Below are 15905 nucleotides of genomic sequence, written 5' to 3'. Positions count from 1 at the left end.
TAGAGATGATACTATGGGTGCTAAGGGTGCTCATTGTCACTGGGATATCATTATTTCTAGGGCTTTTCAGTGAAAAAAGCTAGGAAATATGTATATTTTCATTAAGAAAAAATAAATCATAAAGTCTTATTATATTCCTAATTTATATATAAGATTGGGGGCTTTTAATTAATTCAATTGTATACTTTATCTCTCTTATCTTAAAAATCTTCGATCTTTATGACATTAACCCATTACATATTTGATAATTTTAAAATAACAATACTATTATTACTAACTACACTACTTAATGCAGCCTGATATTTCTCATGGCTCTTTTTGTTTATCAGATATATTCCTATATTCCACTAGGAATGTACAGTCTAAAGAGTGTGTTTTAATGTTACTTGGATTAAAACAGTTGAACTCATGGAGACAGAGAATAGAAGGATGGTTAGCAGAGGCTAGGAAGAGTAATGAGGGGTTGGGGGTATTGGGGGGAAGTGGGGATGGTTGATGGGTACAAAAATTAGAAAGAATGAATAAGACCTCATATTTGCTAGCACAACAGGTTGACTATAGTCAAAGATAATTTTAAGTGTACATATTAAAATAAAGAAATATAATTCAATTGTTTGTAACATTAAAGATAAATGCTTGAGGTGACAGATACCCCATTTACCCTGACATGATTATTGCGCATTGCATGCCTGTATCAAAATATCTCATGTAATTCATAAATATATATACCTACTATGTACCCACAAAAACTAAAAATTAATTAAGTCACTTGAAATAAATCATTTTCCCTATGCAATTATGATATATAGTTAGGATTCTCTTAAATTTTGATAGTCACAATTGATTTAATAGACTCAATCTGTTCAATATCTCTTCTCTGTTAAGAGAGAAGATCCTTAAAAAGGATCCTTAAAAAGATCCTTAAAAAAGATCCTTAAAAAGGGTCTTAGAACATTTTAACCCCAGTCAATTTCCCATTGTAAATAATTTTGTTTCCATTTTGTTACATTCCCCAAATTAGTAATTATGATTACATTTTGCTGAATCAAAGGCATCATTGATTGTATCATGCACCATGATTTTACCTACTCCAAAGAAAAAAATGCTGCCAATTACACGACACATCAACACATAAGATGCATCCCAATTTCAGAAATGTTAAAAAGATTTAAGTGTATCATGTAATCAATTAAATGTAATATTATTATTATTGCTGTTGATAGAGTCAGTCCTTGTTTAGTTTTACACACCTGCTTACTATTTTCTTTGCTCTCAATTGCTAAATCTCCCTCCTTCCTTTTTAGATAAATTCTTTCTTCTGAAGTACCTCTTTGGTAGATTTTTAGGGAGAATCTATGAGTCATAAAAACTCAAAACCTATGCCTGGAAATACTTAAAATGTTTTATTTTAAATTTTATTTTATTTCAATTTCACTGAAATTTTTGGATTTTTTACCATGTGCATATTGTATTTTAAAAGCAATTAAAAATATAAGAAAATAGAAACAAAATTTTTTGCTGAGGTATAACTTTCACACAGTAACCTGTACAAACATTACATGTACAGGTTGATTAATTTTTACACATGTGTATACCTTTGTAATCACCATCCAGTTTCTGAAAATGTTTTGAAATGCTGTGGAATTCTAGTTTGAAGCCATTTTTTGCTGGCTATAGTGATATTTTTCCATTGTCTTGTGGTTTCAGTTGTTGCTGTTAAGTCTGCTATCCATCTAATTGCTATTCCTTAGAAAGTAATTTGTCTTTCTTCTTAGATCTATTTTAACATCACATAGTTTTTGGCATTTGGGATTTTATGAATTTGTATCCAAATGTGAATTTATTTTATTTTTCCTGACCAAGATTTGCTTTCTGAATCTGAAAATTCGTATTTTTCATCACATCTGAAAAACTGTCAGCAATTATCTCTTTAAATGTTGATTCTCTTTAATTTTCTATATGTGCTCCTTTTGGAGTTTCTATTTGATATATGTTGCACTTTCTTATTCTACCTTCCATGCCTCTTTAATATTAAACTTTTTGAGGTATAATTAACATAACTCAAATTCACTCATTTTAAGTGTGTAGTCTTATGTGCTATAACCAACATTTATACCAATATAATAATTATCATGGTCAGCATACAGATCATTTTCAAACCCCTAAAAAGTTCTCTTATGCTCCTTTCCAGACAGATCTGTCACACCCAGCCCTAGGCAACCACTGATATGCTTTCTAGCATTATTGAGTAGTTTTGACATTTTTAGGATTTCATATAAATGGAATCACACAATATAATCTCTTTGTGTCTGGCTTCTTTCACTTAACATACAATGTTTTTGAGAGTCATCCATGTTTTAGGGTATATTATTAAACTGTTCCTTTTTATTGCTGAGTAGTATATCAGTATATGGATATCACACATTTTGTTTATCCATTCATCTGTTAGTGGACATTCAGGCTGTTTCCAATTTGGAGCTATTATGCATAAAACTGCTATGAACATCCATGTGTGGATCTATGTTTTTATTTCTCTTTATTTATCTAAGAGTGGGATAGCTAGAACACACAGGAAATATATATTTAACATTATAAGAAACCTGTCAACTCTTTTCCAAAGTTGTTGTACCATTTGGTATTTCCACCAGCAATGCATGAGAGTATTAATTGCTTCACATCCTTGCCAACACCTGGTATTATCAATCTTTTTAATTTTAGCCATCCTACTAGATGTGTAGTGGTACATGATTGCCATTTTAATTTGTAGTTCCCTGATGACTAATGATGGTAAACATCTCTGTGTGTGTCTACTGGCAATTTTTAGATCATTTTTGTGATGTTTCTTTTTAACTCTTTTGCCTATTCATTTAATTGGGTTTCTTGTCTTATTAATGAATTATGAGTTCACTATATATTCTGGACACAAGTCCTTTGTTAGATTTATGTATTGTAGATTTCTCTCCAATTCTGTCACTTCCATTTTGTTTTCTTAATATGTATTTCAGAAATCAGAAGTTTTAAATCTTGATGGAGTCAAATTTATTAAGCTTTTTCCTTATGATTTATGCTTTTTGTGTTCCATCTAAGAAAACTTTGCTTACATCAAAATAGTGAAGGTTTTCTCCTGTGCCTTCTTATAGGTTTTACAGTTTTAACTGTTACCTTTTGGTATGTAATGCACTTGAATTAATTTTTGCGTATGAACTGAGGTAAAGGTTGGGGATTTTTAAAAATATGGATATCTGGTTTTCCAGCACCATTTGTTGAAAATACTGTCCTTGCCCCAGTTGAAGTGTCTTGGCACCTTTGCAAAAGATAATTGATCATATATTTGTGGGGCTACTTGTGAACTCTATCATTTTCTATATGTCTATCTTTGTTCCAGCACCACACTTTTCTTAACTTTTAAGTTCAGGGGTGCGTGTGCAGGATTTACAGGTTTGCTACATAGGTAAACGTGTGTCATGGGGGTTTGCTGTACATATTATTTCATCGCCCAGGTATTAAACCTAGTATCAATTAGTTATTTTTCCTGATTCTCTCCCTCTTCCAACCTTCCACCCTATGATAGGCCTCAGTGTATGTTGTTCCTCTCTATGTGTCCATGTGTTCTCATCATTTAGCTCCCACTTATAAGTGAAATCATGCAGTATTTGGTTTTCTGTTGCTTCGTTAGTTTGCTAAGGATAATGGCCTCCAGCTCCATCCATGTCCCTGCAAAGGACATGATCTTATTCTTTTTGGGTGCATAATATTTCATAGTGTATATGTACCACATTTTTTTATCCAGTCTATCTTGATAGGCATTGGATTTGATTCCATGTCTTTGCTTTTGCATTACCACACTCTTTTATTACTATTGCTTTATAAAAAGTATTGAAATCCGATAATGTAAGTCGCTTAATTTTGTTCTTCTTTTTCAAGATTACTTTGACTATCCTAGGTTCTGCATTTTTTTATGCCTTGTCAGATTCTCAATTTCCTCAAAAAATTATGCTGAGATTCTAACTGGATGTGTGCTGAATCTACAGATCATTTTGGGAAGAACTGATGTTCTAACAATAACACCCCTGAGTCTTCCAATCCATTTACTAGGTCTTCTTTAATTTCCCTCGACAATGTTTTACACTGCTTACTGTAAAAGTCTTGCACATGTGTTTAAATTATCTCTAAGTATTCCATGTTTTTTGATGCTATTGAAAATGGTCTTCTTTTAAATTTTATTTTCCAATTGTTTATAGCAAGTATATAGAAATTTATACATTGACGTTGTATCATTTGAACTTGCCAAATTCACTTATCAGTTCTAGTAGTTTTCTGATAGACTGTTTAGAATTTTCTCTGTATACATTCATGTCATCATGAATAGAGATGGTTTTATTTCTTCTATTCTAAGCTGTATGCATTTTCTTTTTTCACTTGCCTGATTTTACTGGTTGGCAGCTCCAGTAAAATGGTGAATAGAAGTAATAAGAGCAGACGTTCTTGCCTCATATTTTGTCTCGGGGGAAAGCATTCAGTCTTTCACCATTAAGTATGCTGTTACTTAAATGTTTTTCATAGATGCCCATTATCAGGTTGAGGAAGATTTCTTCTATTCCTAGCTTGCTGTAAGTTTTTATATTGAGTGAATTTTGAATTTTCCCAAATGCTTTTTCTGCATTTATTGAGATGGTCTTATGTTTTCATTATTTTATACTTTTAATATGATGAATATGATGAATTACACTGATTGATTTTCAAATGGTAAACCAGTCTTGCATTCTTCAGATAAACCTCACTTGGTCATGATGTAGCATCTTTTTTATATAGGTCATAATTGAACTTTAGATTTTATACTGAATGAAATGGGAGCCATTAGAAAGTTTCTGAGCAGAGGAATGATACAACATGGCATATTTAGTAGCATCCTTCTGGGGTTGCTGTATTGAGAAACTACAGTAGAGGCAATAGTGTAAGAGGGAAGACCAGGTAGGAAATTATGCCAGTAATCTAGGTGAGAGGTGATGGGTGAATTAAAACAGGGGTGTAGGAGTGGAGGTGATGATAAACGGTCACATTCTGAATATATTTTGCTGTTAGAGCCAAAAGACTTCTGCTAATGGATTGGATGTGCGGTTCTAAAAGATGAAAGGAATCAAAAATATTGCTAAGCTTTTAGACCTGAAAACTTTGAAAAGCAGATCATCATCCTCTAAAATGGGGAAAGACTGTAGGAGGAACAGGTTTAGGGATGTGGAAGATCAAGAGTTCAGTTTTGAGTATCTTGAGTTTGAAATAAGCAACATACATCTAAACGGAAATGTTGGTTGGACGCGGTGGCTCATGCCGGTAATCCCAGAACTTTGGGAGGCAGAGGTGGGTGGATCATTTGAGGTCAGGAGTTTGAGACCAGCCTGGGCAACATGGTGAAACCTTGCCTCTACCGAAAACACAAAAATTAGCAGGGTGTGGTGGCACAAGCCTGTAATCCCAGCTACTTGGGAGGCTGAGGCAGGAGAATCGCTTGAACCCAGGAGACAGAGGTTGCAGTGAGCTGAGATCATGCCGCAACACTCCAGCCTGGGCAACAGAGCAAGATTCCGTCTCAAAAATAAATAAATAAATAAATAAATAAATAAATAAATAAATAAATAAATAAATGGAACTATCAGGTAGCACTTTGATATACAAGAATTAACTTCATGTGAGAGACTGAAACTGGAGTTATAAGCTGTGCTTCAGTTTCTAAACGCATATAATATGGAGGTTAATAGGATCTGCCTCACAGAGTTTTGCATTAAATGAGACTACACATGAAAATATTTGCCTGGCACATAAGAAGCATTCAGTAAATGGTAGCCATTATAAAACTGGAAGGGGAGTTGAGGACAGACTTTGAAAGGTCTTGGATCCTTGTCTAAGGAACTGAAATTTGCTCTGAAAACATCAATAAACCCATGAAGTTTGTTGAACAGGAAAGTGACATTATCAAAGTGGCACCAAACATCAAAACAGAGGTGTCAAGGGAAATAAGTATTGAGAATACTGCTTGATCTGATGGCAAAGTAGCCACCAGAAACCTTAGAAATTACTGTTTCAGTAGTAAGGGACCACCGTATCATAGTGCAAGGGGATTAACAAGTAACTTGTAGGTGAACAATTAGAAGTATAATAGCGAAAGGAGAGAAATAAGTAAGTAAAAGAAGCATCCAAGTCAAAAAAGATCTTTCTGGTTAAGATTCACACATTGGAAAATAAATACAAAAACAACACAAAATAACTAAAGGGTGGGTGGGGCAGGGGACAATAAAATTGGAGGGGAAAGGAGCAATCTATATGTGTTTGAAGACATGGGGAGGAGTCCATGAAGATAAGATTTTGGAGAAAGAGAAGGTAAAGTAAAAAGCAAGGTTTTCAAGCAGATGGAATATGGATTCAAGAGTACAAATGGAGAGGTGATCTTTGAGGAGCTCAACTAATCTAATAGCTAACTTCCAAATTTTTGCTCTGGCAACAAGGCCCTTCAAAGCCCCAAGCTTACCTCATTATGCAATCAATGTACAACCTCTGCATGTTTTTGTCCCAGGAAAACTGGCTTCATTTCCACACACCGCCCACAGAGCCCTAAAACATTGTGGCCCGTGTTCTTGGGCCTACCTGTAATGATAACCCCAAACCACCTCCCTGCTTTTATGTGAATCGATCTCTTCCTCTAATGTTCATTTTCTCAAGGAAGCCTGCTATTACCATCCCACCCAACAGTATTCTGTCCCTCCTCTGACCTTCTTCGGCACTTGTCTATACTTCTCATTTGGTCTTTATGTGCTACCTTTTAATGTTATTTATCTTTAGTGTATATCTTCTTTCTCTCCAAGTGGATTATAAGCTCCTCAAAGGCCTGATTCATCTTCATATTTGCAGTAATGAGCACATAAGAAGCGTTCAATAACTGGCTGTTGATGATGATTACAAAAAATTGAATTGAGGAATAATGTCATCAAGCTATGGCAGCCTGGTGAGTCACCCTTAACACTGTAGAGAGACTTATCAAGGAAATAGAAGTACTCACATTAGCCTGACAAGACACTCTCCCTCAGTATCATGCTAAAGCCACAGTACTTTTTTTCTCCATGTTGGTGCTCCCGTTTAGCTATTTGAACATATGGCATCCAAATTTATAACATGCTCTAACTTCTAAACCTTTAGTTCATTTAAGACTGTTTTCTTATTGATGAAATTTAGGGGCACATTATTCCCATGCAAATCACCCTTTGGGCAACATCAAGCTTGTCCAACCCACAGCCCATGGGCCACATGCAACCAAGGATGGCTTTTAATGTGGCCCAACACAAATTTGTAAACTTAAAACATTATGAGTTTTTTTGCAACTTTTTTGTTTAGCTCATCAGCTATAGTTAGTGTTAGTGTATTTTATGTGTGGCCCTGGACAATTCTTCTTCTTTCAATGAGGCCCAGGAAAGCCAAAATATTGGACAGCCCTGGGCTACATAATTTACTCCAAATAATTTACTCTACTTCATGACGAGTGGATCCAAGTTAACATCACAAGGGGCCTGCATCTCTGTTTATCGTTTATGTTTCAACTTTTCTGTAATTTCAAAGGCTCAGTTCTGGTCTACCTGGGTTAGTATTAATGTAATTATTAGGGCCAGAAAGCCCAGTAAGGGTTAGAACTAGAACCGATGGACCATCAGAGGTAATGATGAAGAGAGTGACACAATACAGGTGACTTTATAGTGATTTACATTGTCTAACTCATTATGATTTCTACCCTAGACTAAGGGCTGTCATAGGAAGACAGCTTCTGAACTCACTTCTAATGTTCAAATGGATTTCATGTTTGAAGAATCTGTCACCAAATGAGTCTGAGTGAGGCAGAGCTTGACTCTCACTACGGAAGTTAAAAATGCTTTTCCCAATACTTCCTGCAGCTAGGGTATGGGCCCATAACTGAAGGCATGGCTAATCAAAGGCATGGAACCTAGTGACAGACAGAAGCAGAGATGGGGCAAAACCATACTGTAGTCAACAGCATTGTCCAGCAACTAGAGCCAGCAGCCTGGAGTTGACAGCTCAATAGCATCTGTGCAGGAGTGTGCTCACTGTATAGGGTTTGTAACAAGTTTATGGCTGTGGCTCTGGCTGCAGAGTCACCCTTGTCCCTATTTTCTGAATCTGGTTCTCCTGCCTTTCCACCAATTCTGCACATGACGTACTCCCCCTGCCCATAGATTTTTGTACTGAAAAATGTCAAATCTTCAGGAAGTGTGAAAGATTAGTAAATTCAAATCTTGTATACTTTTCACTTGGATTTACCAATTTCTTAATATCTTGCTACATTTGCTTTCTCTCTCTTTTATATATATATATACACACACACACATATATTTACATATACATATATACACATATATGTATATTATATATCACATATATATTATATATTTGAAAACAACTTGAAGATGTCATGATATTTCAGCCCTAAATACTTGAGCACAGGCTGGGCACAGTGGCTCACGCCTGTAATCCCAGCACTTTGGGAGGCCAAGGCGGGCAGTTCAATTGAGGTCAGGAGTTCAAGACCAGCCTGACTAACACGGTGAAACCCCAACTCTACTAAAAATGCAAAAATTAGCCAGGCGTGTTGGTGGGAGCCTGTAATCCCAGCTACTTGGGAGGCTGAGGCAGGAGAATTGCTTGAACCCAGGAGGCAGAGGTTGCAGTGAGCCGAGATAGCGCCATTGCACTCCAGCCTGGGCAACAAGAGGAAAAATAAATAAATACTTGAGCACATATCTCCTAAGAACAAGGACAATCTTCTACATAACCACAATACCATGATCAAACCCCAGAAATCTAGTAATCAGTCTGTAAAATCATCAAATTACAGTATATATGCAAGCTTCCCCAATTGTTCCCAAAATGCCTTCTATGTCTTCTTTCACCCAGCTTAGGTTCCGATCAAGATTTGTTGTCTTGATGGCATTTAACAACAATCTTTTCCCCCTTTCTGTTTTTCTTCATTAGAGACTTTTTTTTTTCAAGAGTTTAGGCCAGTTGTCTTGTAGAATAAAACATCCCATATTCTAGAGGTCTCTAATTATATCCTTGTGATTAGATTTAGATAAAACACTCTAGGCAAACGTACTATATATGTGCTGTTGTGTAGTTGTTATTGTATCACATCAGGAGGCACTTAATGTCATGCTGGTGACACTAAGACTGATCACTTTTAAAGTGATGACTATCATAGCACCACACTGTAACACTACATTGTTCTCTTTGTAATTAGTGAGTAATTTATGGATAATACCTTGACATCATACCTTGAACATTTGGAATACCTGGTTTCCCAAACTACCCCTCACTCAACTGTTTTAGCACCCACTGATGATCCTTGCTAGATTATTACATTGGAGATTGGAAAATTGTGAGCTTCTAATTCTCTCATTCTTCCTACATTTTATAATTAGTATTAATCTGAAAAAAAAGAACTTTCCTCACACCCTTGCTCACCCCCTTTGGCCCTATCACTTCAAGTTCATGGCTTATTTTAATTAAATGTATTAAAATCCATTACCAAGATTATTATAATGTTAAAACTGTCTTGATTTTAACCAGTAGGAATCCCTCAAGACAACTCTTGTGTTCTCTGACTTAATCCCATTAGCATCTGAACACTTCCTTTCTTTCTGGCACAATAAGATGTTCCAGGATCATCTGGTACCTTCCCTGCCCCAGCCATGAAATCAGTCATTTCTCCAAGGGCTCTTTGTTCTATTTAGTGGAGAATTGCATTTAGAAACCAACATTTGAGCTCCAGGTATGTTCATTGATACTGGGATGTCATTACTTGTAAGTCCAGTGAGTGAACAGAACTATGAAAAAATGTATATACATGTATAAAATAAATTCATACTGATATTTCTGATTCAAATTTAACATTACAGAACTTTCCCTTACTTTCTTTTACTTTATACTTACATTTCTTCTACTGTGGAAGTCTTGGTTCCAGACAAAATTAATACATTTCCTTATTTGCTTTATCATACAGTATACATAAATACACAAATATAATGCACCATTCACAATACAATTAATAAAGTTTATTATGACTTTATGGCTCTTTTTGTCCTTAGAACACACAAGAGGCCTTCAAAAAGTTTGTGAAAATGTATATTATGAAAAACTATGCATGGATTTCAAATTTTTTTGCACCAAAATAGACTTGTCCTAACTTACTATGACATATCCGAACAGGATCTAGTGTAAGACACTAAGAAGGATAAGGCATCAGTTTGAAAAGATCCCCTCTCAGAGCAACAGGAATTCTGCTAAAATTGAAGTTAGGACAAACATCAAATTTATGGTGAAGCTTGGGTGGAAGAATGGTGAAACTGTTGATACTTTACAAGAAAACTTGTAGGGACAATGTCTCAAGGAAATCAGCAGAATAGGTAACCATCCACATCAACTCGTGAGGAAGAAATTAATCTTTTTTGTGCCCTAATTGAAGAGGACTGATGATGAACAGCATAAACAATAGCCAACACCATAGTCATCTCAAATGGCCTAGCTTACAAAATTATGACTGAAGAATTAAAGTTGGATGAAATTTCCACTCGAAAGGTGCCGAAACCATTGCACCCAGATTAGCTGCAGATGAGAGTAGAGATTTTGATGGATATTTTAAATACGTAAGATTGAGATCCTGAAATATTTCCTTGAAGACTTGTAACAGGAGATGAAACATGGCTTTACCAATATGATCCTGAAGACAAAGCACAATCAAAATAATGGCTACCAAGGGATGGAAGTGGTCCAGTCAAAGCAAAAGTGATCTGATCAAAAGCAAAGGTCATAGCAATGGTTTTTTGGAATGCTCAAGGCATTTTGCTTGTTAACTTTCTGGTGGACCAAAGAACAACATCTGCTTATTATGAGAGTGTTTTGAGAAAGTTAGCCAAAGTTTTAGCAGAAAAATTCCTGAGAAAGTTTCACCAGAGTCCTTCTTCACCACGACAATGCTCTTGATCATTCCTCTCATCAAGCAAGAGCAATTTTGTGATGGTTTTGATGGCAAATCATTTGGCATCCATCTTTTGTAGTCCTGATTTGGCTCCTTCTGACTTATTTTTGTTTCCTAATCTTTAAAAATGTGTAAAAATCACCCATTTTTCTACAGTTAATAATGTAAAAGACTATGTTGACATGATTAAATTCCAAGGTCCCTCAGTTCCTTAGGGATTGAATAAATGGCTGTTATCATTTACCAAAATATCTTTACCTTGATGGAACTTATGTTGAGAGATAAAGTTTACAATTTTATTGTTATATTTTAATTCGATTTTCCACAAAATTTTTGAAGTCCCCTCGTATTCCAGCAATGCTGTATATAGTCAGAGATATGTGCTCAAAATATTGAAAGAAATTTGAATTTTCTTTTCTCTGTCATTTGTTACAAATGTGATACTTAGGTTCATTTGTTTCTATTTGTATTAAGTTTTAATATTTGATTTTTCATTTTTTTAAACTTTAACAGTATGTAAAATATTTACATGTTTAAAAAGTCAAAACTCTCTTGTTTTTTTCCTACCTCTTTTTACTTCAAAAGGAAAAAAGGGGAAAAAGTCAAAACTATCTAAAATGTTATCATCAGAGTAGTCATTATTCTATTCCTGTCCTAGCTACTCAGTTTCTACTAACTCTCAATAGATTCTGTCTTAGCCTTTCTCCACTTGTTTTTGTAGGAAAAAGTAAACATACCAATTTACATCTATCTATCTATATGTCATAGATATGTGTGTGTTCTTCTTAGTTGTTATACAAAAAGTAACATGCTAATATGCTACACTTTTCTCTTATCACTTAATAATATATCCCAGAAATGACACTGTATCAGTTCATAGACTATGCCTCATTATTTTATACAACTGTTTGTACTCCATTGTCCTCCATACCTTAAAATTCTTCCTCTCTTCCATGGTACCTAGAACTATCTCAGGTTTATAGTAGATAAGTTATAAATATTTGTGGTTGACAAAACAAAATAATAGTGGTCTAAATTGCAGCATAAACTACTATGGTTAGACTTCAGTAACAACATCCTACAGTAAGAATGACTAAGTTTCTTAAAAATCGCTTAGCTATAAAATTATTATGTGTCAATTAAAAATAAAAATAAGTAATATCAGGATTTTGATTTTTACAAAAAATAATGCTATGAGGGGTTGTAGAAAATCTTTCCCTAAAGGTCGTAGGAATTAAAAAGGAGAAAACAGCAGTTTATATTAAGATATACTACTGGTCCAGCATCCATTCTAACAGACCTCAATACTCAGAAAATTGTAGAAGCTGAAATGAATTGGAATAAATACTATGGCAATATTAAAAGACTTTTTAAAATGCCATTATAGAGCTAAAATATTCACCCAGCTGAGAACACTTTCTTTGCAGTAACACTACTACCAAGATGTGATTTAGTAGTAAATTTCTTTAACATTTCAAAATCCTTTAATGATAGGTCATTTGTTGAGCTCCATTTTGTTCCTCCAATTGCAGACTTCAGCACAAACTGCCATTTTCTTTGCCTGTGGTTATCATGGAGTTTAATTTTTTTTTTAATATAGAAAAGCATGTGTGTTCACTGGCAAAGGAATCTAGTTAACATCGAGATTTTAACATATGCCCTGATGCTAGGGCACTTTTTAACTATCCTCAAGAACATTGTTCAAATTTTTGTGCCTTGATTGAAGTGTGTGATTCTCTAACAATCCAGCATTACTACGAATACACTTTGTTTTTCAAAGTGTGGATGGGAAGATCCAGTTTAAAACTATGGTCTGGGACCAGCAACATCAGCATCGCCAAGGAGTTCATTAAAAATGCAGAATATCAGGGCCCATCCTAGACCTATTGAATCAGAACCTGTATGTTAACACAATTCCTCAGGTGATTCATGATGCACATTAGAGTTTGAGAAGCACTCATGTAACATTTATAAGAGAAAAGCAAACAGTTAAATAGGAATTGCCCGATAAATCAGCAACTGGGTGATGTTAATCACATTTCGGTTGTTACTGGAGGGGCTGCGGAAGAGATAATGATAGAGTGGAGTCACTGCATAAAGTGAAGCGGGGAGAGTGGTAAAGAAAGATTATTGAGAGAGCACCCGAACCAAAAGTTTTGTTCTGCCAAAAAGCCAGAGAGGTTTGTAAAACTCTTCTCACTGCAACAAAAGGGAAGGGGAAAGCATAGAAAGAGAGATGAGAACGAGGTATAGATAGTATAACAGAGGATGAAAGATGTAAAAAAATTGGAACCTCAGTCCTGCTGGAGACTCATTGTAAATGGGATGCAAATCAGTGATTATGGAAGGTTTATGAATAAGGTCCCAGTTAAAAGCAGCCAGCAGTGCACGGCTCAGAGGCTCTGGCTTCTGGCACAGAAGAATCTTTTCCCTCTCCTTGACTTATTCTCCAGTGATTGTGAGTTTTCTGAAGATATACATATATCTGATGATAATGGAGATTCTGTGAGACTTTTCTCCTTGATATTTAATCTACAAATTCATTATGGATTTTCTTGATGAATTAAACCTCTTCCCATAACAATGTCTTAAGAGTGCCTGTGTGTATGTGAATGGGGGGGAGAAGGGTAGACAATCAAGTACCTATCCCTAGATCTAATAGGAAAAATGGATCAGTGAATAGGGTAAGACATTCCCAAAATTACCACAGGGATAGTTACATCCTTAAATTCAGAACTGGAAGGCAGCATTGAAATCCCTTGACATTCACCGATTGCATGTCTTTATTGAATTTTTTATTATCTTTTTTTCCCAGAGTGAAAAATTGCCAAAACCAGAACTGAAGCACCTATATTTGTTATGATTTTTACTCATCATCTGCAAGGTTGAGGTTGCTGGTTGAGAGAGAGAGAGATATATTAGATGATGCCAGAAAATATAATACTTCCTGAAAGAGAACCAGGCTGTGCAGATCCTGTTCTACCTCATAGCTGGAAAGAGATTGATTTTTTTTTTCAATTTTGCAGTAATCTGTATTATTTGAGGCTTTTTCCTCACTCTCTTCCTCTGCAGCCCCTTTCAAATCCTTGTTTAGAATCATGGGGAAGTGGGTAGGCAGGAAGGGAGATACCTTTCACCTGATTTTTCAATAACCCTATCGAAGAAAGAGAAGCCCAGAAGAAATATGAAGGCCACTGTGCACATGAAACAGCACAGAATGGACCCAGCTATTTCTTTTAATAAAGAAACAAGTAAATTAGTTTCACAGAGTAATACTAAAATTGGTTTCCTCACCACACAAAACCATGAAGATATTTATATATAATTTATCTTTCTAAGTTGTCATGTGGCAAAAGACCACTTGCTGTGCAGCAGGCTTCTCTTGCTACTTAGAGAGAATTACGTGATTAAATAGAGACCTGAAAAGTTTTGAACAAGCACTGAAGGAGAAAAGGTTTCCTCTTCAAGCCTTAATGAAGTGAGCTCATTCCTCCTCCAACATCAACTTAGCCTTGTGTAGTTTGTTTTCTCGCGGGTTAATCACTGACCAGAGCTGCAGTGCGGACCACCAGTTTCCAATAAACCATAAAAGGCCGATCAGCAGCCATTGTGCTTTTCTGTAGGGCTTAGCAGACAGCAGCTGAATAAACCTGTTCAAAGTCAGAACAGTCAAGCAGGAGCGCAGAGGCCCAACCAGTGCCTCTGGTGAATCCTGAAAAGCAAATTAATTTATTAGGACATAATTGATAGCATGTGCAAATACACTAGCCAGAGACTCCCCTGTGCTAATTTCAGCATAATTAAATATGGGGCAGTTAATGAATAGTGTTCTGGGAAAGCAACATTATGATAAATATCCAATTATTACTTTCTGTGTCCCATACTTGCTATGTTACATGCAGGCCAATGCGTCTGCTTTCGAGGTTTAGAGAAAAATCCAGAGGGAAAGAAAAGACCTAACAAACTGTGATTCCTCTGAATTAAGTTTTAAATAAAGGCTGTGGCAAGTGAAATCCACCCAGAAAGAGAATTACTTGAATATGCACGGAAAGGAGGACATGAAATCTATCAATTATATTTTCATGTAAATGCACATGTTCTTTCTTCTTTGGAGAGTTTCACAATTTGGGAATTCAAAGCTTCTGTGCAAATGTTGTCTAAACAAGGCTTCCCTTTACAAAAAAACTCCACCTGCCAAGGTAAAGACTGAACATAGAGCTGCTCAAATACAGCAGAAGAAACCTACACCGTCGGCCAATATGCTGCTGGCTGTACAGAGTCCTCTGGCTGTGGTTCCCTTTTATTTCTGCCCTTTCCCTCAAACTTGCATCAGAAATTACTGCCAAAAATAGTGCTCCCTGTGGGTCAGGACCTTAGATTCAGCAGTCTTTCCAGACTCACAACACAGTAACAACTCCATCATGCCGTTTCTGATGTGTCCTTTGGCTACTGCCTCTACAGGTTAAGAAAACAAAACAAGCAGGAGAAAACAACAACAACGACATTTCCCGGTAAAAGTAAATAAATAACACCTCCCTAACCAGCTTGGCCAATAGAGCTTTTGAAGTCACAGCATCAGTATGCATAAGGAATGTCAAATGTCTAAATTGTGCCATATTTCTCCAAAGGATCTTTGAAGCAACCTTTGAAGATGGGAGAGAGATCGCCACATCCTCCCCTAATCCCTGAGGCTGATAGGTGAGAGAAAGGCGGACACTTTCATTTCCTACATTCATCAACAAGGATTTTCTTCTGAGCAGTCTCAGATCTGTGGAGAGTTCATTGTCACTTGGAGTTATGTTTCTCTTCCCAAACAGGAGCCTCTTCTAACACATTTCAACTGCTTGTCGCCAATTGTGTTGTCAAAGAGCTG

Source organism: Gorilla gorilla, chromosome X (assembly GCF_029281585.2).
Source record: "Gorilla gorilla gorilla isolate KB3781 chromosome X, NHGRI_mGorGor1-v2.1_pri, whole genome shotgun sequence".
NCBI classification, from domain to species: domain Eukaryota; kingdom Metazoa; phylum Chordata; class Mammalia; order Primates; family Hominidae; genus Gorilla; species Gorilla gorilla.
The sequence above is the reverse complement of the archived record's forward strand: the minus strand, read 5'-3'. Positions refer to the sequence as shown.